At 43.0% G+C, this 25,584-nt stretch overlaps 1 protein-coding gene and 1 long non-coding RNA gene across 22 annotated transcripts in view; one reads left to right on the top strand and one right to left on the bottom strand.

Annotated features, from left to right (window-relative positions):
• Nucleotides 1–25,584, bottom strand: part of MBNL1 (muscleblind like splicing regulator 1) — a 372,727-nt gene that overhangs the window by 257,425 nt on the left and 89,718 nt on the right. For 15 of the 21 annotated variants that reach the window (XM_068280894.1, XM_068280891.1, XM_068280895.1 and 12 more), the window contains exon 1: nucleotides 16,168–16,359. The gene's annotated coding sequence lies outside the window, so the exon portion shown is untranslated. Of the gene's footprint in view, nucleotides 1–16,167; nucleotides 16,360–16,442; nucleotides 16,489–21,434; nucleotides 21,565–22,041; nucleotides 22,059–25,584 lie in introns of those variants that run through there. The other 6 variants (XM_068280882.1, XM_068280883.1, XM_068280885.1 and 3 more) reach the window with 5 other exon arrangements.
• Nucleotides 21,633–25,584, top strand: part of LOC137571579 (uncharacterized) — a 49,707-nt gene continuing 45,755 nt past the window's right edge. The window contains exon 1 of the long non-coding RNA XR_011031378.1: nucleotides 21,633–21,718. This is a non-coding gene — a long non-coding RNA (uncharacterized lncRNA). The remainder of the gene's footprint in view (nucleotides 21,719–25,584) is intronic.

The raw sequence follows: 25,584 nt of genomic DNA, 5'->3' as shown, positions 1-25,584 counted from the left end.
AGCAGCCACCTTGCTCTCTGTGCACGTTGGCGTTGTGGTGGGCAGCTACAGACTTGAGCAGCATTGGAGACAGAGGGGAAGAGGAAGCTTCTGCACTGGAGACAAGCAGAGAAGTGAGTGACACTAATGGCTGCTGCAGCGTGGAGACAGGCTGTACTGAAAGAGGGGGAGTGAGAAAGGGAGGGATTAAGGGAGTCATTAGGTTACCTATACTGGAGGGGGAGGGGAAGGGGTCATCAGGCTACCTATACTACAGGGGAAAAGGGGAGGGTTTATTTGGCTACCTATACTGGTGGGAACGGGATAGGGGTCAACTCGCTACCTTTACTGAAGGAGGGCGGCTGGTGCCATTGGCCTTGGGCAGTAAAGAGTATGTATCCGGCCCTGAACTCAGTGAAACTGAAATTGTAATTCTTTCAAATCTGTTCGCTCTTTCTGGAGTACAGGCAACCGAGAAACCTCTTATTTTTCAGCATGAAAAATTTGCTGCACACAGTATAAGTTGTAACTTATTTTCCGCACCTGGTTTAATTCATAGAGACATGGCAAATTTGAACACTCCCTTTCCTGTTGGAAACCCTGTGAAATAACGGTTTGAAAAATGCATATGCTGTACTGGCCTGAATTTAAGATTTTTTACTTACCCAGGGCTTCCTCCAGCCCCATAAGCACGGATGCGTCCCTCGCTGTCCTCCTCAGTGCCTTCGTTAAGCGGCAATCAGGTCCGGTAATCAGCTCACTGAAGTCAGCAGGGGGTCTTCTGTGCATGTGCGGACCTTCTGCGCAAGGGCAGAAGACCCTGGCTGACGTCACTGAGCCGAATACCGGGCTTAATTGAGGCACACGTTAAGACGGCGGGGGACGCATCCGTGCTTATGGGGCTGGAGGAAGCCCCGGGACAGTAAAAATCTTTCATTTACTGGGTCACTTTAAGGAAGCTGAAATAAAGTTTTCTGTTAAATACTGCCATGTACAGAGCTGTGAAGAATGGATTATCTTTCTCAGCAACAGTGGAGTTTTCTACTTTTAAGGGAACCTGAAGCAGTTCTGCTTCAAAATCAGTTTTTTAAAAACATTTTTAACTAAATAAAGTTTTTTTTATCTTCAAGTTCTGCTTTAAGTGGATTATGATGTCTATAACACACATCCCACTTCACCAAACTGGGGCTTTCCAGCATAATCATTATAGTGGTTTCCTGTTTTAACATGGCTGGCACCAAAATAAAAATACATACAGGACTCCAGAAATGAATAGGAGAAAAAACTAGACTCTACAAATTGACTGAAAACAAAACTATCTTTAGCAGTATCGCTTTTACCTTCGCAAGGTTCAGGACTCGATCCCTCAGATGACAGTTCAGGGCACATGTGTATGATGTGTATAACTGCTCTGTTGTTAGGAGGGGGAGGAGGAACAGTGCAGTGCATAACGGAGCAGAAGGGGTGAGGAAAAGGAGGACAATGGGCTCGGCCTGCACTAAACTGAGATGATCCGCTGCCGTGTCTGATTGTGCTGCCCTAGAGCTGCCTTCCGGTCTGAGTAATGTGCATGCTAAGTGGCAAATTTAAAGGAATTACATCAAATATCTCCACAGCCATGCCTTAAATACTCTCCAAATTTTGAGGGTATGGAGGGGACCACCCAAACTACATTTGTGCCAAATTGCAGCCCCAAACCCAGCTAATTCCCAAGATAGATCAAACAAGCCTATCTCGGGAACTAGCAGGGTTTGCAATTTCGCCCAAATGTGGTATGGGGGGTCCCCTCCATACCCTCAAAATTTGGGGAGCGTAGGAGTCCTGGCTGCGGAGATATCGCCTACAGCATAAAAGAATATGTTAGGGTATAACAGTGTAAATGTTAGGGCAGCACAAAACTGACAGGACTGGACCGGATATGTACAGATTTATATGTAAACACAGCCATAGAAGAAACTCATGCAAAGCTGATGCCAACTGTCAAAAACTGACAGAACAGGACACTTTTTATGTGTGAGCCCAGCCTTAGATGGAATGATGAAATTACATTCTTCATCTGGTCACAAGGAAAGAGTAGGAAGTTTGCATACAATCTAAAAACACCCAGCCAGCTCCTATGTCTGCCTTACAGCAGGACTATCCCAGTACAAACAGTTTATAATTGAAGGAAAGGGAGTGTACAAATTCTCACTATAGAAGCAAAGGTCAGTTTATTGTGACAGCTCATGCAGGTCATGGGATTGAAAGTGTTCTAGGAAAAGAAAATATCTACTAGAAGCAAGAATAATATAGAATATAGCCTCTTAGAGCTGGTAGGGGCCAGGCCTTTATTAGACTTACAGTAATTTATGAACCAAATTCTTCAAAATCAACTCACAGTAAAGTTAAAACAATTAAGTACATTTGTCTTTTAAACTTGAATTTCAGCTGTGCTATGGCATAGCTCCATGGAAACTAAACAGGACACACCTGGGACATTAGGCTTGCAGAGAGATCTGGGAGTACAGGTTAGCATGTTAAATGTTAATGGGGTTAGTTACTGTAGATAACCATGTGATATAATTATAATAAAGAGACATCCCAAAATGCAGGCTCTGGGAATAAATAGCCAATGGCAAATGCCACACATAAAAAGGTCACAGGACAAAAAAAGTAAAAAAAAAAAAACATGAAAAAAGGAGATTTGACAGGACTTCATGAAATAATATTTAAGTGAATCCCTGTAAAGGCAGTACCATAAGGTTCTAGTTGTAACTAATATTTATTTGCTGTGTATTGGGGGGTCTGGGATCTTTTCATAACATGTACGCACTCTTTCACAATGTTTCATACGTGGTGTAATAATGACTGCATGATCCCCTGGATGAATGATAGAGGTGGTCGCACATCTGTAGATTTGGCGGCCGATCGACCATCTGATTTAATAATTATTATTGAATCGGATGAAAATTGGTGCCAAAAACATGCCCGATTGACAATGCGTCTAATTTTGGGCCATATTTGCTCACATGTAACGATCGGACATGCTGGAAAATCTGGGACCGACACGCTCGATCAGGTGCGTGGTGGAAACGGCATGCGATTAAGCAAATTGTCAAATGCAATGGAAGTCCCTGGTTGTTGTCACCCTAATATACATGTACACCCTGATGCCCCTGCATTAACAAGCCCTTTGTGCAGTACACTGGCAACCACGTGGAGCGCGAACGAGGAATAGAAGTCCAGACACAGCGCAGGACACTGGAGAGGTAAAGTATTACTGCAAGGGCACTGGGGGTTACATGTAGATTGGGGGGACAGTGGCCAGCGGCAGCGAGATGGTGTCACAAGACCAATTGCCATCAGGAATGGCAGCCAATAGATCTCTCTCTGATCAGAGAAAGAGATCTGTCTATTGGTTGATCAGCCAACAAAATCACTAGATGTATGGGGACCTTAAAGAGACTCCGTAACAAAAATTACATCCTGTTTTTTATCATCCTACAAGTTCCAAAAGCTATTCTAATGTGTTCTGGCTTACTGCAGCACGTTCTACTATCACCATCTCTGTAATAAATCAACTTATCTCTCTCTTGTCAGACTTGTCAGCCTGTGTCTGGAAGGCTGCCAAGTTCTTCAGTGTTGTGGTTCTGTGATGCATCTCCCCCGTCCTGGCCCCTCTATGCACACTGCCTGTGTATAATGATCTCTTGAGATACAAAAGGAAGGATGTATACAGCCTGCTTGTGTATGAATGTATTTTCTATGTGTGGACATACTGTACATCAACCTACTTCCTGTTTTGGTGGCCATTTTGTTTGTTTATAAACACACTTTTTAAAACTGTTTTAACCACTTTTAATGCGGCGAGGAGCGGCAAAATTGTGACAGAGGGTAATAGGAGATGTCCCCTAACGCACTGGTATGTTTACTTTTGTGCGATTTTAACAATACAGATTCTCTTTAAGGGGGCCTCTTCTCTATCACTAGATCTGCAGCTGTAATTGGGGGGGATGCAACGCAGCACATTGCAGCTATTTGTATCTCACAAAAGAAACTTCAGAAATTTAGAAAATGAACAGAAGCTTCCATTAGAAAATGCTGATTATCTTTATTGATGTTTACTTGCAATGGAACAAAAATGTAAAAGGCAAAATGTTTCTGCTGCATCTCAGTCTACATACAACACCATGATCTCACCTAACATAATGATGATATGGGTGCACCATGGGATACATTCACAAAGCAATAACATGAGATAAAAGGTTTCAGAAATTGCTGCAAGACCCTGTGAAGCCAAGCAACTATCCAGAACTGCTAATGACGGCCAAAACCTACTGCAACAGCAGTCTGAAAACCAAAATGAGTTACTTGGTGACATTACTTCTAGTAATCTTCCAGGACAAAATACAGTACATCAAGATGAGAAGTAAATAAAAAAAATAAAGCTGATCTTAAGTTACATAGACACCAAAATATAGATTCGTGTGAAACGACTGATGAACAATCGTCCCACGATCTATCACTAAAGTTATCCGCACAATGTGATGTAAACAGCAGCAGAAGACTGCAAATGAAATGCCAAATGATCGGATTGTCAAACGATGCAGGATCTAAGCAAATTGCTGTAGACTTCATGGGTATATTGCTTAATAATAGTTTATAGTCAGCAGTACAGAACTATAATCAATTATCTGCCTAAGTGATCCGTCATGAGGGCCATGGCTCTCAGGGATCTGGGCTGGAAGAGCACTAGAACTTCTGTAGGCGCGTGTCCTGCATCATGCGGAAGTACCGACACAAGGGGAGAGACAAGCAGTGATGACGGACAGCATTGGACTCTGGCGGGGATTGGCAGGGAGATGAAAGCACAGCTTCCAGCTGCACCAGCACTCTCAAGCAGCAAAAGTCATTTCCAGGAGGACACAGGAAGGATCCAGAGGCTTCCCACTTCTTAGCTAAGTATCTTTTATTTTAAAATTGTATTCCACCTCGGGTTTGCTTTAACAACACATTACCACACTTTTAACCCAAATGCTCATGTAGCTACATTAGTAAGTGAATCATTTTAGGTCTCTTTCAGACATAAAGCTGACAGTGGTGCGTCTAACACTTGTCAACTGTTCCTATGGATCTGCTGGCTGCTTGCAGGCAGCTGTTAGCATTGCTAAAAAGGAAACAAATATGGCAGCCTCCATATCCCTCTCACTTCAGGTTCCCTTTAAATGGATGAATGATGCAAACCTGCAGTGCTTGCTGTAGACCTTTTTCCAACTACCTTCTATTTTATGCCTAGTACACACCATACCATTTTCTGTAAGATTTTTCTGTTAGATTTTCTGTAATTAGATAATTTTCTGTAAAGTACTAGTAGAGACTGGTCATTATCTCTGGTGCGTTGTATTCTGGTTATCTCCTGCTGAGTAGAACAATGACTAATTGCTAGGCAGATAGATGGTTAGATAGCTAATTTCCAACATGTTAGAAATTATCTACCTGGCAGGTAAATCTCATGCTAGGAATACACGGGTCGACACGGCGGCTCGATTAGCCACCTGATTGACCCCCGCCGTGTCCCGTGCGTCCCCGCCGCCGTCCAGATCGATTCCTGCTCGTCCCCATGGGCGCTCCTTATTTTCCGCTCAATTCCCGCTATTGTCCACCCACGGGGATCGAGCAGGCGGGGATCGAGCGGGGTCATCTGACCTGTCGGAAATTATCAATCGAGCCATCAGCGGCTCGATTGATAAGGAATAATCGTGCCGTGTATGGCCAGCATAACAGAGAATCTTACAGAAAATTGTATGGTGTGTACTAGGCATTAAAAAGGCAAAACTGTACTTAGAATAGACTTAGGAGGGGAGGGAGGGGGGCAGACAGACAAGAGATAAAGTAGAGGGAACACCAAATAGATAAAACATTTTCGAGAATTACATCAGGGCTGTGGAGTCGGAGTCGTGGAGTCGGAGTCGTGGAGTCGGGCAATTTTGGGTGCCTGGAGTCGGAGTCGGAAAAAAATGCACCGACTCCGACTCCTAATAAATTTGTAACTGTAATTACAATAGAACATATGATAAAATGTTCTATTTCTCAGATAATAGTCATTAAAAATAATGTATATATACAGTATATATACAGTAATAGCTGTGCTTAGTCCACAAAAATGAAATAAACCAATCAAAATTAGTTACTTGTGCTGCTTCAATAAAGCAGTCCCCGTATTTTTAAGGTCAGATATACATATCTGATTGTGACTGTATATATGATGTGTACACAGGAATCTCTTATATATACTAAATAACATCTATGCTGTAAGAATAAAGCCTGATGTGTAGCTGTGTCACTAATAGAGATAGTCAATGAGATGGAAATAATTCTGCACTGATGCTGATTTTTGCAAATGTATGCACTCCCTTTGCTGATGAAATCAAATAATTTGATATGTTGTTAAAATTTGGTTTGGTGACTACAAATTAAAGGGTACCTGAGATGGATGAAAAGTAAAGTTTTATACATACCTGGGGTTTCCTCCAGCCCCCTTCAGGCTAATCAGTCCCTCGCCGTCCTCCACCACCCGGATCTTCTGATATGAGTCCTGGTAATTCAGCCAGTCAGCGCTGTCCGGCCGCATGCCGCTCCCACAGCCAGGAACATTCTGCACCTGCGCAATAGTGCTGCACAGGTGCAGTATGCTCCTGGCTGCGGAGTGTGTGCATGCGCACTACGCCCGACTGGCTCAAGTACCTGGACTCATAGCAGAAGATCCAGGTGGTGGAGGAGGACAACGAGGGACTGATTATCCTGAAGGTGGCTGGAGGAAGCCCCAGGTATGTATAAAACTTTAATTTCATCTGTCTCAGGTTTACTTTGTTACACAGTAGTACTATACTCTACATATGCAGTCCCCACAGAGCTGCAGGGAATCCACTGAGAATGCTGTGCACATTGAACACAGAGGTGTTGTCTGTCACCCATAAACCTTGTTCAGATTGTGCATGAAGAATGTGTAATAGAGGAAGAATCTCCTCATTCCCCTGCAGAGTACCTGCACATCATTCTTACATGTACCCACACTTACATTGCCTAGGGCCTGATAGATGTTCTTTGTTCCGGTTTGTACCTTTTACAAGTACTCTTACCAAGGACTAGTTTTAGTCTAAAGGGAATAAATATAGTAGTCTACATATCCTTCTCACTTCAGTTGTCTTGTAAAATTCCTAAGCGTTGGCAGTTAAGAGACGAATTTCATGTTACATACTTTTAATCAACAAAATTGTAATATGCAAATTAGAGGAGTCGGAGTCGAGGAGTCGGTGGAATCCTAAACTGTGGAATCGGAGTCGGTGGATTTTTGGACCGACTCCACAGCCCTGAATTACATACCTGTTTGTATAACAATCCACATGAAGATTGTGTACAAACAAAATTGTCTACAAAGTGGAGGCTTTTGTAGTAGCCCAGAAGATTTTTACATTCTGTCATTATAGAATACCTGAGGCGGCATGTGACATGATGAGATAAACATGTGTATGGACAGTACAAAACATATTAATAACCAGGCTGTTTTACTTGTTTTATTGTGCTGCCTGAAAGAGTTCATTTCTAGGCATGCAAGTGGCAGCTTCTGTCTTGTGGGTACCTTATCAGGGAATATAGTACAAATCAATGATAAGCAAATTACAGCCATAAATGTTTTCCTGGCAGAATACAACTTCAGAGGGCAGGGAAAGATAAAAATACATGAATTATTGTTTTTTTTCGAACTTTGGGGCACTTAATATGCTGCCACTGATTAGAAACAGTAAACATTAATTTACTTTCTAAATGTTTAAATATAAAATAAAACCAGGGCATACTTAAAAAAAGTAATTTTTAGGAGTAGGAGGATAAATATAATGGTTTACCTTATCAGTTTATTTTCACCTCGGGTTCACTTTAAACGAAAACGATTCTCAGCATCACTATGAATGCTCACCATTCTGGTGACATTTGTGTGCTCCAGTGTATTGCATGAATAAAACATCAGTTTCTAAGATATTGCATGAGGTGAAAACCTTTATGACCGGACATAAACATGCATCATTTGGCTGTCAATGATATACATTCATATAAAGCATTTACAGTATTGGGAACTGAGCCCCTCTCAGAGGGACTGTATGACAATCGGAAGGTGTATTGCCAACAGACAATCGTAAAGAGCCAATGGCAGTTGTGTTGCCAGTGTTTGGAGAAGGTAGAAATGATCATGCAATTATCATGCAGTTTTCAGATCCTCTGAGCTGTAGGCCTGTCAGCAGACACTATGGCCTGCTTGCTTCATATGTGATTTATGCTGAAGGAGGATTGTTCACCGGTAGAGACAATCAGACCTTTCTGCGCCTGACCAGTTCTAGCAATAAAATTCCAGGGGCAGCAGTCCCACACACTGTCACCAGCCGCTGTTTACAATGTACATATTCCTGGACATGACATCATGTTACTCTCCCAGGAGCTCCATATTCAAAAGCAGTAATCAAAAGCTATTTGGAGAAAGGTTACAACATCCTCAATAAAATTGCAGGTTTAAGAAAGTTATTTAAGGCATTTTATAACTTTTCCATATACAACCAAAAAGTTTCCATGGCTGAATGATTTTTATAGTATTATTCTGATCAATTACGGTATATATAGGCCTCAATTCATGGAGCTTTATCAAACACTTTATCAAACGTTTGATAATTTTCCTCATGGGTAAAAACTAATTTTGAATTCACTAAGGTGTTATATTTTTATCGAATGTTTTATCGATAAAACATTCAATACATCTATAAAACATTAGTGAATTCAAAATTAGTTTTTACCCATGAGGAAAATTATCAAACGTTTAATAAAGTGTTTGATAAAGCTCCGTGAATTGAGGCCACTGTATTGCCAACAATATTCTCATTTATGGTTTGTGAGCTCTCTGACACGTATGCTACACATTCCTTTCTGGACAAACCTATATCTGGTTGGAATATCACGACGTTACATTTGCTTTATTTTATGTGCGCTTTGCATTTACTGATCTGTCATGAGGTACAAGATGTGCGGTGAAAGGCAAACATTCATTTCTATGTAGCAGAATATTTCAAAAACAAGACTTTCTCTCAGCATCGGTGCTAGTAATTAATACCGATTCACTTCACTGCATAACTCCGTAATCAGAACACCGAGCACAACTAATCTGCTCATCCTGGCTCAGCAAGCGGCTCTATGAGCTACGGTGGCAGCCAGCTACCAGGGCACACAACTGGAATTGCTGGGATCATTGGACACAAGACTGTATGCCTTACAACCCAAAACAGGGTATTACAGGTGTGTGTGTGGCATGGAGTTAAGCTTCATACAAGTCATGCTTAACTGAAATAAAAAAAGAATGAGGTGGCCACTGAGCTGGGCAGCCAACATAATGTAACATAATGTAGACTGCCACTTAGGCCCGGTTCACATTAGCGTTCGCTATCCGGATTTTCCGGATCTGATCCGGACCACATACTGTACAAACGGAACGTACGTTCCGCATAGCAATGTAAAGTCTATGCGGACGTTCACACGCGTCCGTTCCGTACAGTACGGAGCCGGACCGGATCCAGACTCTTTTCCAACATACGCTATTTTTTGGGTCCGGATCTCCGGCCCACGCACCCGGACCGAAGCCGGACCTGAGCCTGACAGCACCATCCGGAACACAGAAACCAATGGGAAACGGAAGGCACAGAGCACACTGCCTACAAAAACCTGACGTTCTACCCCACTTCCTTTGCGTATCCAAGCGGCCATTTCGGATGGGGACACATGGGCCAAGCATGTCTGGAGTGGAGCAGCAGTGACAGACGTGCTGGAGCTGTTTTGGCAGAATGTCGGAGGTGGAGGTGAGGCCTACAGTGGAGGAACCTGATTCTACAGGTGCACCAGGTGCACCTTCTGCTGACCCCAACATTTTTTTCTTAAAATTTCGCTATTTTTTGCCCACGGATCCGGATGGCAGCCTGATGCATGCCTGATGCAAACGGACCGGATCCGGATCGGAACCGTACGGATCAGGATTAGGTCAGGATCCGATGAGCCAAAACGCAAGTGTGAATGGGGCCTTACCCAACTTTTTATCCTTCACTGCTGCTATAACTATTGCCCTCAGGGCCAAATTTTCCATAAGGCTCTGTTGGTACATGCCTACAGGTGCCCTATGATGGAAAGGCAGTTCACTCCCCTATCCCGGTGCCTCCCTCCCTCCTTCTCTATACAGAGTCCCGAGCAGAGCGTAAATGAGAGGTTACTCACTCTGCTCTCGGCGTTCCACTGACGAGCTCTTACTTCGACTACCTAATACTTAGGGCACCTCAAGCTTTTTAATATTAAGGGTATTTCTTGTTAACAAATACGAAGGGGCACCAGTGGCTACCTACGTTGAGCAGGGGAAGTAGGTGGGAGGTGACAGCTGGGCCAGCCAGCACACTTGCATTGTGGTTCGGTAGGAGTTTGTGAAGAGGGAGGTCTAGGGTGCCAGAACATCTGTGCCTATGGGCTCCTGTAATGTAAATTTGGGCCTGGTTGCCCTAACTCCTGACTATGACAAAGCAAGTGTGCCCTTCATTTCTCCCTAGACCCACCTTCATGTCTGAACATCATAAAGGGTGGGGTAACTGCCATAGACAACCTCAAAGAGATGTAGGAGGCTTGGAACCATCCAGCACAAATCACTAGCAGTGCTCACAGTGGTGAAAGCAACTTCTTAGGCTGCTTGTGGACTCTGCTGTGCTTAAAGCCTGGGTTCCACGCCTCCCACCAAGGTTAATATACTTTCCATTACTGTATTTTAACATTTAATAAAGAGTTCACAGTATGTATATAGAGTTGGCTATGGTGCTGTATAAGCTAGGCCTATTTTTAACATTGAGTCTCAGGCCTAGTTCATAGTGCTCAGTTGTGTTGCAGAATGATTCTACATGTCAACTCACTGGCCATATAATTCTATGGGGCTGTTCACAGTAGTACGTTGTAACTGATTGCGTTATTCTAACTCGCTGCATGCAGGCTTTGTATTAAAGTCTATATCTAGTCTTCATTGCAGTTCACACTCATTATAACGTGCGCTATGCAACCGACCACTGTGAATCTCACCTCAAGACACCAGAAAGGAACAAGGTAAACCCAAGACTGACAGACATCAATAGAGAAAACACATCTTACACCGTTAGGAAGAGTAAAGCCTCGTACACACATACGAGTACTGTTGCCCTGAGGGATCGGGACTTGATCACTTAGGTGACAATTCAGGGCTGAGTGCTGTATAGACGTGCCGCTATAAATGGGGTTGGAGGGCTCCATCCCCAAGGCCTCGGCTTGCATTTGAACAAGCTAATTTGAAAGTCCAAACTTCTGGCCGACATATCAGGCCTGTCATACATGCACTAGATTTATAGCAAAGGTTAGCTGTCTCTGCACAGAAATATCTAGTGTGTGGAGGTATAAGTAGCCTTGACTAGTTTTTATTGCTGTCGTTTATTTTCTGTGCCTGATACTACGGGCCATATGCAATTCACTTTCCCTCCTAAGTTTTCTCCAAGGAGATAATTTTAAAGAGAATCTGTATTGTTAAAATCGCACAAAAGTAAACATACCAGTGCGTTAGGGGACATCTCCTATTACCCTCTGACACAATTTCGCCGTTCCCCGCCGCATTAAAAGTGGTTAAAAACAGTTTTAAAAAGTCTGTTTATAAACAAACAAAATGGCCACCAAAACAGGAAGTAGGTTGATGTACAGTATGTCCACACATAGAAAATACATCCATACACAAGCAGGCTGTATACAGCCTTCCTTTTGAATCTCAAGAGATCATTTGTGTGTTTCTTTCCCCCCTGAGGGGGGAGTTCATAGCAGAACCACAACACTGAAGAACTTGGCAGCCTTCCAGACACAGGCTGACAAGTCTGACAAGGGAAAGATACATTGATTTATTACAGAGACTGTGATAGTACAAAGTGCTGCAGTAAGCCAGAACACATTAGAATAGCTTTTGGAACTTGTAGGATGATAAAAAACAGGATGCAATTTTTGTTACGGAGTCTCTTTAACTCTTCTGTTTAAAATAACCTTTTAGCACTCTGCAATTGAAAAAGTATCAAAAAGTGTGTGAAAAACTACTGTAAAAATGATTCTGAATAATTTCTTGCTTGCTGGGGGCTTAAAGGGAACCTCAGATGTGGGATTAGTAAGAAAATATACATACCTGGGGCTTCCTCCAGCCTCCTCTGGCCTGATCGCTCCAACGCTGTGCTTTTCTGCCTCTGCGCCTGTGCACGCAGCAACTGGAGGATTTTGCGGGGCCACTTTCAGGCAAAGGAGAAGGTGACTGAGGATGACGAGGGAGTGATCAGACCAAAGGGGGCTGGAGGAAGCCCCAGGTGTGTATACATTTTTAAAGGGGCCCTATCTCATGTACACTTTAAAATGCTTTTTAATGATAAGATGTGATAATATCACCTAGGAGAAAACTCAGGAGAAAAATGTATTTGCAGATGGGCCCTTGTGTTTTCATATTAAAGACACAAAGGGCTCAGGAAGAGGACATGGAGGAAAATCTCTCCAAGAGGGACACAGACACCAGTAAAATCCTCCAAAACTTTCAGGCTAGGTTCGCAGTGGTCAGTTGCATAACTCATGTGTTATAATGCATTATAATGACTGTGTTTTGGTAACCATTATACATTTTATTCATCATGTTAATTTTATCACTGTCATTACCAATTCTATAATTTGCTTTTGTATCATTCTTTGTATTTTGTCACTAATTATGTATCTTGTATTTTGGTGTATAGCATTGTCTGTATTATTATGTACCCCATGTTTGTTTCCTACTTTGTACAGCGCCACGGAATATGTTGGCGCTTTATAAATCAATAATAATAATAATAATAATAATAATACAAAGCCTGCATTCAGCGACTTAGAATGTGATCAGTTACAACGCAGGACTGTGAACAGGCCCACACAATTATAAGGGCAGTGATATGACATGCAGAATTATTCTGCACAACTGACCACTGTGAACAGGGCCTCAAACCCATTTCCATACTATTAAAATTTAACTATTTTGTTTTCTGGAACTGGGAAATTATACAAAATGAGGATTGAGGTAAAAAAAAAAGAAAAGAAAAAACTTTTGTTCTTTGAAATCTTTCTTAGAATATAATAAGTGACTGTTAAATTAAAAAAAGTCAGTAACACATTATTAGGTGCTGTTTTTGAGATGTGCTGAAATGCCTGCGCAATTACCGGGCTGGCAACAATTCTTATCTTTTATGAAAGTTGTCAAATGTGGAAAATAGTGAGAATAATTCTGACAATTATGATACCGTCCCCCACACACCTCATCTGCATCACATTTTACACCAGTATTGTTACCACACACACACCACATAAAGTATCTTGACTGGGACATTTCAATACATTCTGAGTGGAAGCAAACATTGAGTTAAACTGCCACTTGAAACAATATCAGTCAGTTTGTGAGCTGGCAGCTTCAAAGCAGCAAAGTCGGAGCCACACACCTGCAGTCCATAATTACACAAAGTAGCAATTGTAAAAAAAATGACAAACTCTTTATTCTTTGATGCCTTATTATTCAAAGTTCTCGCCGTGACTTGTAAACAAGCGGTTAAGTTCGCAGGCGCTCTGTCGCTTTAAACAAGTGTGCCTTCATTGCGCAAAAACATTCTCAAACAATGTTCTCACTGCTTTTGCTTTTTACATAACAATGCTAACAACATTTTCATGACAGCCATTGCCTTCTTTTGTACAAATTCACTCACTGAATGCTCTATTACAGCTCAATCGGAGTAGCAATGAACAGCCCAAGCCCATTGCATTCTTATGACTCACTAATACATCCTCAGAAAAGGCTGTCGACAGTTATGCCTTTTCCATTAAAGGAAAGCCACACCAAAAAATATTATTCGGGCCCTTTAATGTGACAAGCTGTTGACAGGCTGGGACTTGAAGAGTTTGTAAACAAAACAATCGCTTACCCAAACATTGTGCTCAAGAATGGCCTACACTGTCACTGTGATCTGTTTTGGAAGGTTTCACACACTTAAAAACTTTGAAATGCATAACATGTCTTGTGAAGGGCGTCTTCTGCATTCAAAACTTGGCCAGAAGAATCATACTCTAGCGAAATATAGTACAAGCCATATATGGAAATACAGCTAAACATGTCATACACCATTTACATTCGTTACCAGTCAGTTTAACGTTTAGGAGAATTGATCACACCACAGGTAAAAGAAAATATGCAATGATGCATCATGTATACAGCAGGTTAAAGCTATAATGGGGATAAACTTTTTTACGCAGCACAGTTTAGCATAGAAATTTCAGTTTAAGAATCTAGCACTGCACCTGTTTCTTATTTCTTGCTCTGCTCAAGCTTTACTACGTTATGGCTACTGTTGAGCTGGTAGGACTAGATTGTATTCTATAATTAATGAGTAGCAGCTAATGTAAAACAGAACCATAACCTGCACGTCTAGCGATACTTGATGACAGTATGTATGCTCATGTTATGCTAGGCATACAAGAGTCAATAATGGCCCAATATGGCAAACAAGCAATAGATCCCTTCCAAATCAAAAAAACAGGGGGACAGAAGTGATTAATTCTATCACTGTCTACATTTTTTCTTAAAAAAAATGTCACAGCATCCTTTTGATCAATATACTGTCCTGTCCAGAGTCAATCAAAAGTTGTTTGGCACACTGATCAGGACTGAAAAATCTGCCTGGAAAAAATATGATATATAATATATATATATATATATATATATATATATATATATATATATATATATATATATATATATATATATATATATATATATATACACACACACACACACACACACACGCATGCACGCGCACACACACACACATATGTCTGTATGTATGGCCAACCTTACTGAAAAATGGTTTGTAGTCTACCATAAGTGAATGGGGGAGTTTCTTGCGGGTGCTCTAATTTCATCGCACATCCCAAAGTCATAGTGACAGGTTAATTGGCTTCCCCCAAATTAGCTGTGTGGGCCCCTGAGGGACAGTGAAGTAATGTATATTGCACTATGCAATGTAATGGAAAATGTCAGCACTATATACAGGAAGTAACATTGTAATCGCTAGTCAATAGCTACAGACAAAGTGAAACTGAGCACTTGCCAGCAATAAAATACTCACGTATTTATGAATATCCTTACATAAAATTCAACGTTTTGTCCTTGCTCTACATTTACTGGAATTAGCCGGGCCTGATCAGATCTAAACATAGGGCTAATTAAATCTAAAAAGTGAACGATTGATTACATGACAAGCTCAATAAAAAAAAGCTTTCCTTTCAAACATGATGAGCCCCGTGCAAAGATCCAGTTATGACCCTTGTATTTAAAGTCAACACAGTACAAAAAAAACGGCAGCCAAAGTCAAAATGTTAAGCTGATCTTTATCAGTGAATGTTGATATCCAGTATGCAGAAAGATTCTGCTGCTTGGTAGATATGTTATTCTAGTTCAAGCTCAAGTATATCTTGTCCCATAAAAAAAAATGACACTCGTAATTGCTAAATTTGGGGTGTATTGAAATGCAAGTGATGACGGGGGTCGAGCTTGATTGGAAACGGTAAATAGTCCTGTTATGCTGGGTACACACAATTCAATTTCCCGTCCAATTGACACGAATCTGTCAATTATTCCCGACATGTCCGATCTGTTTCTAACCAATAAAGTTATTAGAAAATCGATCCCTTTATTGATCAAGAGCAATTTAGACATGTACACACGATACAACTTCCTGTCAGATTACCCGTTGATCAGACATGAAATTGAATGGTGTGTACCCAGTGTAATGAGTGTGTGTGATGACTATGCAGGGGGACTGCTGAAAAAAGTGATCTGCAGCCTGCAGGCTCCCCCCAGTCAGCTGAAGAGGGGCTGTGCAGCTGCAGGGACGCCTGGACTTTCTGCCAGTAGCAGATGCACTGTGTGTAATGAGCCCAGCCCTGAGATATAGAGATCACTGATAGAGAATATATTATACATGTCCCCTCATCATGCGTGTTGCTGCTGCTGTGACCGCATTCTATAGACCCCATCCCATCAGAGAGGCACAAGAGAAGTACAAATGTAAAAGAAGAACTCACCTCTCACATATCAGAGACCTGCAGACTGTGAACAGACCACCCAAGGCATCGTGTCAATTATTTATTAGCTGTGAGAACCAGGATTTCAGGCAAGTTTATAAGTCCTTCTGTCACTCGAGCATTATAATAAACAGTGATCATTCAGCTGCAGAGGAGAGGGAAAAAAGCAAGCAAGCAGTCTGCTGAGCATGCTGTAGCCGCACAGGCTCTTATCTGTAATGTCTAGCTTGCGTTGCTCCATGTACTGCCCCTCCCCCTCAGTCAGAGAAACCTACCAGGAAGCGCTGGGCGTTCATGTCTGGGGCCTGAGGAATGTCACAGAAGAAAAAAATATCTTGCAGAGCTCATACAGTGTATGATGTGTTCCCCGGCAGCTCCATGACAGGCGCCTTTCACTGCTGGCCGGCCGCTCTCCGCAGCATGCACTGAATGTCACAGAAGGGGGAAACCCCCTCTGGAAGCTGACAGTGGTATGTGCCGCTTAATAGGCATAACATCATAACCTCAGAGCTGGATTACATTGCAAATGTCACAGCAGCAGAGACCTGCTCTTCTCTTATGTGGATATTGAGATTTTCTGAGAAGCTTACACCTGAAGCGCAATATCCCTAATGAACCATTCTGTTGCACTCTTGAAGCAGGGGGTCTCAGCACTGAGCGCCAAAGCTGGGCGCCACTGCAGCAGTAATGCCATAGTGCGCTGGGCAAGTAAGGGTAATTCAGGGTTTCGGTGATTGCTGGACCCCAAATTACTTCTCACTCCGAATCGACTCAGAGGGGGAATGGTATTTTACACCGCCGGGTATTTGAGCGGCAGCAGGGTGAGCCGTCTTTTGGCTCACAATGCACCCAGCTCACCGACAAGGTGACGATACGTACGACTCACTCTGAGGGCACTTTCACACTGATGCCCACTAATGATACAATATTCATTGTACAATCTGACCACTTTTATGTAACATGAGGGACTAATAGAAGTATGTTCTCAAAGTATGTACAATATAGAGACGAGTAAAAACTAAAAATTAGTACATTCCTGGGGCTTCCTCCAGCCTCGAGATAGCCCCAGGCATGTGTAATTTTTTTTGTTTTTAATTCGTCTCTGAGTCCCTTTAAAGTGTACCTGTGAAGAACCTAAAAAACAGACTCCTAAGAAGAGGTAAGCCCTTACAGAGGCTTTCCACTTCCTCCTGGCCCCTACCGTCATGGGCTTGTGCGTGAAGAGGAGCAGAGCCGGATCATCCACAAAGCAAACCTAGGCAGTTGGCTAGTGCCTGGAGAGAGTCTAAGAGCCTGGTAGATGCTGACCCCCACCAAATCTTAAAAAACCCAGGTAATCATCAGCGGTGGGCAAAAACTGCTATCTTGCCTAGGGCCCCATTTCATCTTAATCCTTTTCTGAAGAGGAGCATTCTCATGGTCCTGAGCAGGATCCATTAAAGCATTAAGCACTTTTGTTTGTTACGTTATTTTCACTGGAATTCCTCTTTAAGTTTGTTGCATCACAACGGATAATATCATCGCATTGTGACATGATGCGGTTATATTCTTATGTCGTATTCACATAGAGCACATGGAGTTCCGACGCAGTAATGCAGAGATTGCTGTGCGTGAATCGGGTAATGCATGCATTTACAGTGGCAGTGAAGCATACTCACATTGTACCTCATTGTATATCCGCATGTCTCAAGCGTTGTGCACCATTCCGGTAGCCATATGATCGCAATGCAACCTGCACAGTGTGAAAGGATCCTTAAGGTGCCAACTAATGATACAATCTTGATTGCACAATCTTACCACATTTATGTAGAAGAAGAGTAAACTGAATGTAAACAGATTATTAAGGTAGTCCCTTCAAGACTGTAACATAGAGGCTAAGTTCACAGTGGGACGTTAAAGTCGCGCGTTAAAACAGCATTTAACGCAGAATAACTCACTGCAATGAAAAATCAATGCCCTGTTCACAGTGCACACGTTGCGTTGGTGTCTAACGCTGCACGTTAAGTAAAAGTACTGCATGCAGTGCGTTATACACGTTATTAGCTGCGTTGGACTGTTTGCACATGCTCAGTAATGACTTGGAAGCATACTTTTCATTGCCTGTATTTTTTACTGTATTTGCTGTATGTGACGGTAACGCTGCGTTGCCACTTTTTGGACGCGTTGCGTTGTAAGCTTGCGGTGCGACTTTAACGTGGCATCAAAACGCAACGTCCCACTGTGAATCTAGCCTGATGGGCACCTTTGCATCATAACTTTTGGCATTTAGGTTACATTTTATGTTAAATCAATTGTTTTATCCAACAGAACTCAGAATTCCACCCCTACATAAATATCTGTGTTTTATTACATGCACTGTTTGTTTGTCATCCACATATAACTTTAGAAAAAGTGTGTTGTTAGTGCATCTCTGCACCCAATGACTGGAAGTCAGCTCAGCTTAATGCCCTTGATCGCCCTCCTGGATTTTTAATTGTGAGTATAGGTAAATAGGGGTGTATGTCATTGCTCACAACAATCATGTTTGATGAAGCCCATTCAAATTACCTTTCAAAATGATAGTCACATGGCCCAGAGAACTGTCCCCAAGCTATAGAGCTGATAGCAGAGTGGGAGTTTCTTCCCCAGCACAGAGCAATCACCTGACATCTCACCTTCAATCTCTGCTCACTGCTGTAGAGCACATAGAGAAGAGCAGAGTCAGCTCTGTGTTGACAGGAAAAGACTGGCTGGTTCTGCCTTCTAGCTCCTCCACCCACCTGTCTTTCCCAGTTGTGCATTGCTAGTCATGATTCTGGCAATACACAGTGTGTCACACGCAAGACATCAGAACAACAAACAAACACAGAACACTTATATCTCGCTTTTCTCCTGGCGGACTCAAAGCGCCAGAGCTGCAGCCACTAGGACGCGCTCTATAGGCAGTAGCAATGTTAGGGAGACTGGCCCAAGGTCTCCTACTGAATAGGTGCTGGCTTACTGAACAGGCAGAGCCGAGTTTCGAACCATGGTCTCCTGTGTCAGAGGCAGAGCCCTTAACCATTACTCCATTCAGCCACAGAAGTCCATAGACTGCACTGTCTGATGTTTCCAACCACATGTTAAGCTGGCCATACACTAGGCCGATTCCCGCCAGATCGACAGCAGATTCGATCACTGGGATCGAATCTGCTGTCACATCGTTCCCGCTACACGCCGAATTTCGATCCATTTCGTCCGATCCCGTCGATCGTTCCGTGCGGAAAATTACCGTCGATCGCCCGCGGGTAGGGAGCGCGTCGCTAGCGGCGTTCGAGTGCCCGCCGACCGACGCAATAGAGCCCGCATACATTACCTGCTCCGCCGGTGCGACTGCCCCCGGTCACCGCTGCTCCGTCTCCGCTCTGGTCTGGTCTCCGGGTCAGCATGCTTCACTTCCTCCTGCCCGGCAGGAAGCTTAAACAGTAGAGGGCGCTCTACTGTTTAAACTTCCTGCCGGTCAGGAAGAAGTAAAGCATGCCGGACCTGGAGACCAGAGCGGAGATGGAGCAGCGGTGTTAAAAGCATAGTGTAGGTTAAAAGACACAGACACAGAACATTTATATTGCGCTTTTCTCCTGGCGAACTCAAAGTGCCAGAGCTGCAGCCACTAGTATGCGCTCTATAGGCAGTAGCAGTGTTAGGGAGTCTTGCCCAAGCTCTCCTACTGAAATATCCAGCTACTTTGTAAAAGAGGTCCTAGGAGAGGTACCGACATTGATTCCTCCTGCTTGCCACTTGACCTTTTTGGTAAAATGTAATGGAGATGGTCTCGGGGAGTTGGGGTAAGATGGCAGCCAGGCGACCTATAAGGCTGCCCATGGGTACATACATACCTAGGCTTGCCTATGGTTGATCTGGATAATTGACAGTCGTGTCTTTTCTTGGGCAAGATTGCCCATTGACCGCTCCTTTACTGGCTGCAGCTCTCAAGCGCATTGAGTCAGACAGGAGAAATTCATTATAGAAATTTTAACATTATTATTAGTCTTCTTTATATAACTAATCACCTTTTGATTTTTCTCAGGTAAAGGTTCTGCCACTCCTTCCTCTCATATGACTCTCCTTAGAGCAGTCAACATGTTTGGCAGAGAAATCCCAGCACACTTGTGTTTGCCTTGCAAAGTCTTCATGCCTTGCTGTTACCTCCAGGGTTAAATGTGTATTGACTTCACCTCATGAGTGTACCTTTATATTAAGGATTCCAATGCTCATTAACATTTAGGGTAAATACTTTTCACAAAGGGCTACCAAGGCGCTAAAACTAAGAAGTCCTAAGTAACTACATTGTAGCAACAATATTAAAAAAAAGCCTCAGAAGAGTGGCATGAGATGCTAGGTGTGTTGCATTATCAGGCATGGAGTGATAGGCAGTATATCAATTCATCTGACTGGGCCAACATGGAAATAGTCACAATTTATGCATAGATAAAAGGCATTTTCTTACTTTGTAAGCGCTGCACAGGAAATATGCTGAGTTTATATGAAATTTTATTGTAGTTTGTTTCTTTTAAGTAATAATAATGTTAACATTTGTGTAACATTTTGCTCCTGTGGGACTCAAAGCACTTGAGAGCTGCAGCTATTAAGGGCGCACTCGATAGGTCACCCTGGAGTGTTAGGGAGAGTTGCCCAATAACTCCTTGCTTAAGCGGTAAATTCAAACCCTGGTCTCCTCTGTCAAAGGCTTTAACCAGTACACTATCCAGCTGATACATTAAATAACATCAGAATAGATTACATTTTAGCATTTTAGATAGATAGATAGATAGACAGACAGACAGACAGACAGACAGACAGACAGACAGACAGATAGATAGATAGATAGATAGATAGATAGATAGATAGATAGATAAATAGATAGATAGATAGATAGATAGATAGATAGATAGATAGATATTACTATGACTGTATCTGTTGGTCTCTCTCGTAGTATGTGTGTTTTTTGACAACAGACCACATTTTTGTTATGCCCACTTCCATTGAAAACACTAGTGAGAATGAATGTTGTCCATCTCTACAGACGTTTATCATGTCTGTTGAGATACTTTGCAAACGCCATGTCCGTAAGAGTCGTGGGGAACAGGAGGACTGTTGGCACTGCAGCTGTGGACAAAGCTGTTAGGCCCTGTTTATACTTAAAGGGGCTCTATTGTAAAATATGTGCAAACATCAACAAATAAGAAGTATGGTTTTTCCAGAGTAAAATGAGCCATAAATTACTTTTCTCTTAAGTTGCTGTCACTTACAGTAGGTAGTAGAAGTCTGACAGAAGTAACAGGTTTTGGACTAGTCCATCTCTTCATAGGGGATTCTCAGCAAGGCTTTTATTCTTTATAAAGATATTCCCTAAAAAGGATTTAAACAATGATGCTGGCCAGCTTCCCTGCTCGCTACACAGTTTTTTGGCAGTTGGACAGAGCAACTGCCATTCACTAAGTGCTTTTGAAAATAAATAAATCTCTAAGAACCGCCTATGAAGAGATTGACTAGTCCAAAAGCTGTCGCTTCTGTCAGATTTCTACTACCTACTGTAAGTGACAGCAACATAGGAGAAAAGTATTTTCTATCTATAGCAATGTTAAGTATAGGAAAGTAAATTGCGCAAAAAAGCACTAGAACATAGTGATTTTCCAAGTGTTTTTTTTTTTTTTTTTTTTTTTTTTTTACAAAAGTTGTACACTTCCAGCACTACTGTACGAAAAAAAAATTGCTACATAACAAAACTCCAAAAATCACTAGGCATAACTAGAAAATTGCTAGGCTCATGCCTAGAATCACTTTGAAAAATCACTTCTGAAAACGCTGAGCGTTTGCGAATTACTCTAGTGCTTTTAGGTGTGCACCAGCGCTTACTAGATGGATATATCCGCATGCTGTAATTGTCTAGCTGCATGTTGCACAATAAATAAGCTCAGTCAGCAGTGCCGAACTCCTCTCCGTCTGTCAATCAGAGATCCCTAAGAGTTGTGCAAGACACGACTTTTACGTTCTGTTACCAAAACAGAGAGAACAAACATGTCTGATCAGATCCTATAAATAACATTGAATGCATCAACATGACTGTTTGTCTTTGTTCCAGAAAGAAAGTCAGTTTTTATGTCTAGTGTAGGGGTACACACCATGGAATTTCCCATTATTATTATTATTTAGTATTTATATAGCGCCGACATATTACGCAGCGCTGTACAGTGTATATATATATATATATATATCTTCCCATCAGATAGACAGGTTGAATCGATTATATCCGACAGGTCTGATCTGATCATTTTTCTAATCAGTTTTGTATAGAAGTGATCATAAAAGCGATCAGAAAAATTATCGTAAATTGGATCAGACCTGTCGGAAATAAACGATTTGACCGATCTGATGGAAAAATTGCATGCTGTGTACCAATCGTAAAGCTAACCATAGAGAGATATAAGAAGTCCATTACACTCTATGCTAAATAACATCCCAGCTGCATAATATCCAGACTGCAAATACTTTGTCATTAAAGGTCACTCACAAAGGTGTCAGTAACACCTGCTAAACACACAGTCATTTGTCATGTGGGGAAATCTTCTGTTTCACTAATCTCATTATCAGAGGAACTTGTCACCATTGCTTCCCTGTGTATTGCCAGCAGTGCAGGCTACAAGTGGTTAATTGTTATCTGAACAGTCAGTGGAAGGAGTACCTTGCCTGAAGACTTGCAGAAGAAGCTTTCAATAACAATCATTGGAGCTTTCACATCTCCTTTAAAACACATGGCTTGAAGGGTGCTTATTATTTGTTTTCAAGTCAGATGCTTGGCGCTATGTGTACATCTACCACACCTGCAAACAACATGTATTGTGTGCTCGTCATGTGGCTTCATGATGTGACAATGCATAGATAATGTTCAGCCTTTCAGTCCTTATTTAATGTTCAGAGCTGGAGACAAGGAAGGGAGGTGCAGGGGAGGGGGCAATGTTTTAAGAACTAACAACTACAATGTTGCCATTTCCGTTTCAGTGAGGAAAGTTTTCCCTTACATTTCTAGAAGATGTTGTGCTGTCCACACATTGATACATTTTAGCCTTTGTGCACATCAGTTATGTCTGTTTTGCCATTGGTCTCCAATGGACCTTTATAGACCACCGGAGTGAATACTGCACTGTCCACCAGGGCTGGCTGAAGTGTAAACTAAGCCTTAGGCCTGGAACCTACTTAAGCAATGTTTTTGGATCGCCTAAAATAGCCGTCAATTCCAAAAAGTGCTTTGCCTATGTACATGTTGATGGAGTGGAGGCCACTAGAACAACTGCGATTAGGGCAAATCACAGTTGTGCATCTTTCAGCATTTTAGGTGCGTTTGCGCAGTCAATACAAAACAAATAACATTTTCTCTTGGTGGACTCAAAGAACTTGAGCTGCATCCACTAGGGCACACTCAGTAGGCAGTAGCAGTGTTCGGGAGTCTTGCCCAAGGTCTCCTTACTGTTTAGGTGCTGGCTTACTGAACAGGAAGAGCCAAGATTTTAAAGTGAACCGAACATCATTTTTAACACCCAGGGCCGCTCTATAGCAAATTAAAAATGCATTCTAAAAATGTGGTTTATTATTAAAAAAAACTTTCATTTTACCTCATTTTTTTACATCTAAGGGTTAAAATAGCCACTTTGTCCGTCCGTAAAGGACCTGTGGTCGCTGACCAGGAGATGGTGGAATACAGATAAGAAATCACCTCATTAGACTTAATTGACCACAAACAAACCCCCATTGTACTTCAAACAGAAAACATCAGTTACAGTTGAAGAATTTCACACCTAGCCTGGACAATGCTAGTTGTAAAATAGCAGGGGTTGAGCTTCTGAACAATGGCAGCCCTTGCAGCTATTTGAAGCCAGGAGCTGCTTAGTTCCCTTTACCCCATGTCTCCTATGCCAGAGGAAGAGCCCTTAACCAGTACACTTAACAAAAGATATGAGTGCTGCAAAATTGCTTTTGAATTTCTTTTCCCTGGATGTTCTGATGTCCACCTTCTGACTGTAGCCCCCCAGTACAAGCGGTCACAAAGAGGTCACAGGTGCTTCTCTAACTGGAGCTAGAGAAGAACCTATGATCTCTTCTGCTAGGGGGTGGGGCTGTGGGCTTGACATCAGGACACCCGGTAAGTCTATTAAGCTTTATTCCCACAGCAAATCGGAAGCGCTGTCACTTTACTGTACATCTCTTCCACACGCACAGGAAATGCGAGGGCAATAGCTCTGGGGATCACTGAACAAAGTGCTTGCATGATTTCAAAGCAAATCAGTGATCCTCAGTGGCTCCCAGGCCTTAGAATAAACAAGAAATGATTTGCTGTATTTTTCTGACTATAAGACGCACTTTTTCTCCCCCAAAAGTGGGGAGAAAAAGTCACTGCATCTTATAGTCCGAATGTACAGCCTGTTGTCCCCCACAAGCAGGTGCAGCGCATAGTGGAAGCCTTCACCTATCCAGCCCTGGGCTCCAAGTCCTGCATCCTGCTTTCCATGTGACATCCAGTTTGAGATTGAGGGGGCTTCGGCTTTTATTGCGGCTGCAGCCTACCCAAAATGGCGCCACAGGACTCCAGTTCTCATCTGTATCTCAGAGGGATGAGCGGCACTCGGGCTCCCCAGGTTCCATGTGTTCGCTCTGTACTTGCTGGCGCACCACGTCTCTGCCTCCACCGCCGCTGTGACTGCTTCTCTGCCCGAGACCGTCCGATCCTGCTGGGCTAATGAGCGGCACTTCCCGGGATGCCCTGTGCTCGCTGGTGCACCGCATCTTCGGCGTCTCTGGATCCACTGCCGCTGACACTGATTCTCTGCAGCGACCGTCCGATCCTGCTGGGCTAATGAGCGGCACTTCCCGGGATGCCCTGTGCTCGCTGGTGCACCGCATCTTCGGCGTCTCTGGATCCACTGCCGCTGACACTGATTCTCTGCAGCGACCGTCCGATCCTGCTGGGCTAATGAGCGGCACTTCCCGGGATGCCCTGTGCTCGCTGGTGCACCGCATCTTCGGCGTCTCTGGATCCACTGCCGCTGACACTGATTCTCTGCAGCGACCGTCCGATACTGCTGGGCTAATGAGCGGCACTTCCCGGGCTGCCGTGGGCTTGCTGGTGCACCGCATCTTTGGCATCTCTAGATCTACTGCCGCTGACACTGATTCTCTGCAGCAAACATTCGATCCTCCTGGGCTAATGAGTGGCACTCCTCCGATGCCATGTGCTCAATGGCGCACCACATCTTCCACTGCCGCTCTGACTGCTTTTCCGCCAGTGACCGACCGATCCTGCAAGAATGTTGAGCCGCACTCCCCCGGATGCCCTGTGCTCTCTGGCGCACCACATCTTCAGCAGCTGTGTATCCACTGCCGCTGACACTGCATCTCCACTGGACC

The sequence above is a fragment of the Hyperolius riggenbachi genome, chromosome 4, assembly GCF_040937935.1.
Source record: "Hyperolius riggenbachi isolate aHypRig1 chromosome 4, aHypRig1.pri, whole genome shotgun sequence".
NCBI lineage: Eukaryota > Metazoa > Chordata > Amphibia > Anura > Hyperoliidae > Hyperolius > Hyperolius riggenbachi.
This window is presented reverse-complemented; position numbering and strand designations above follow the sequence as displayed.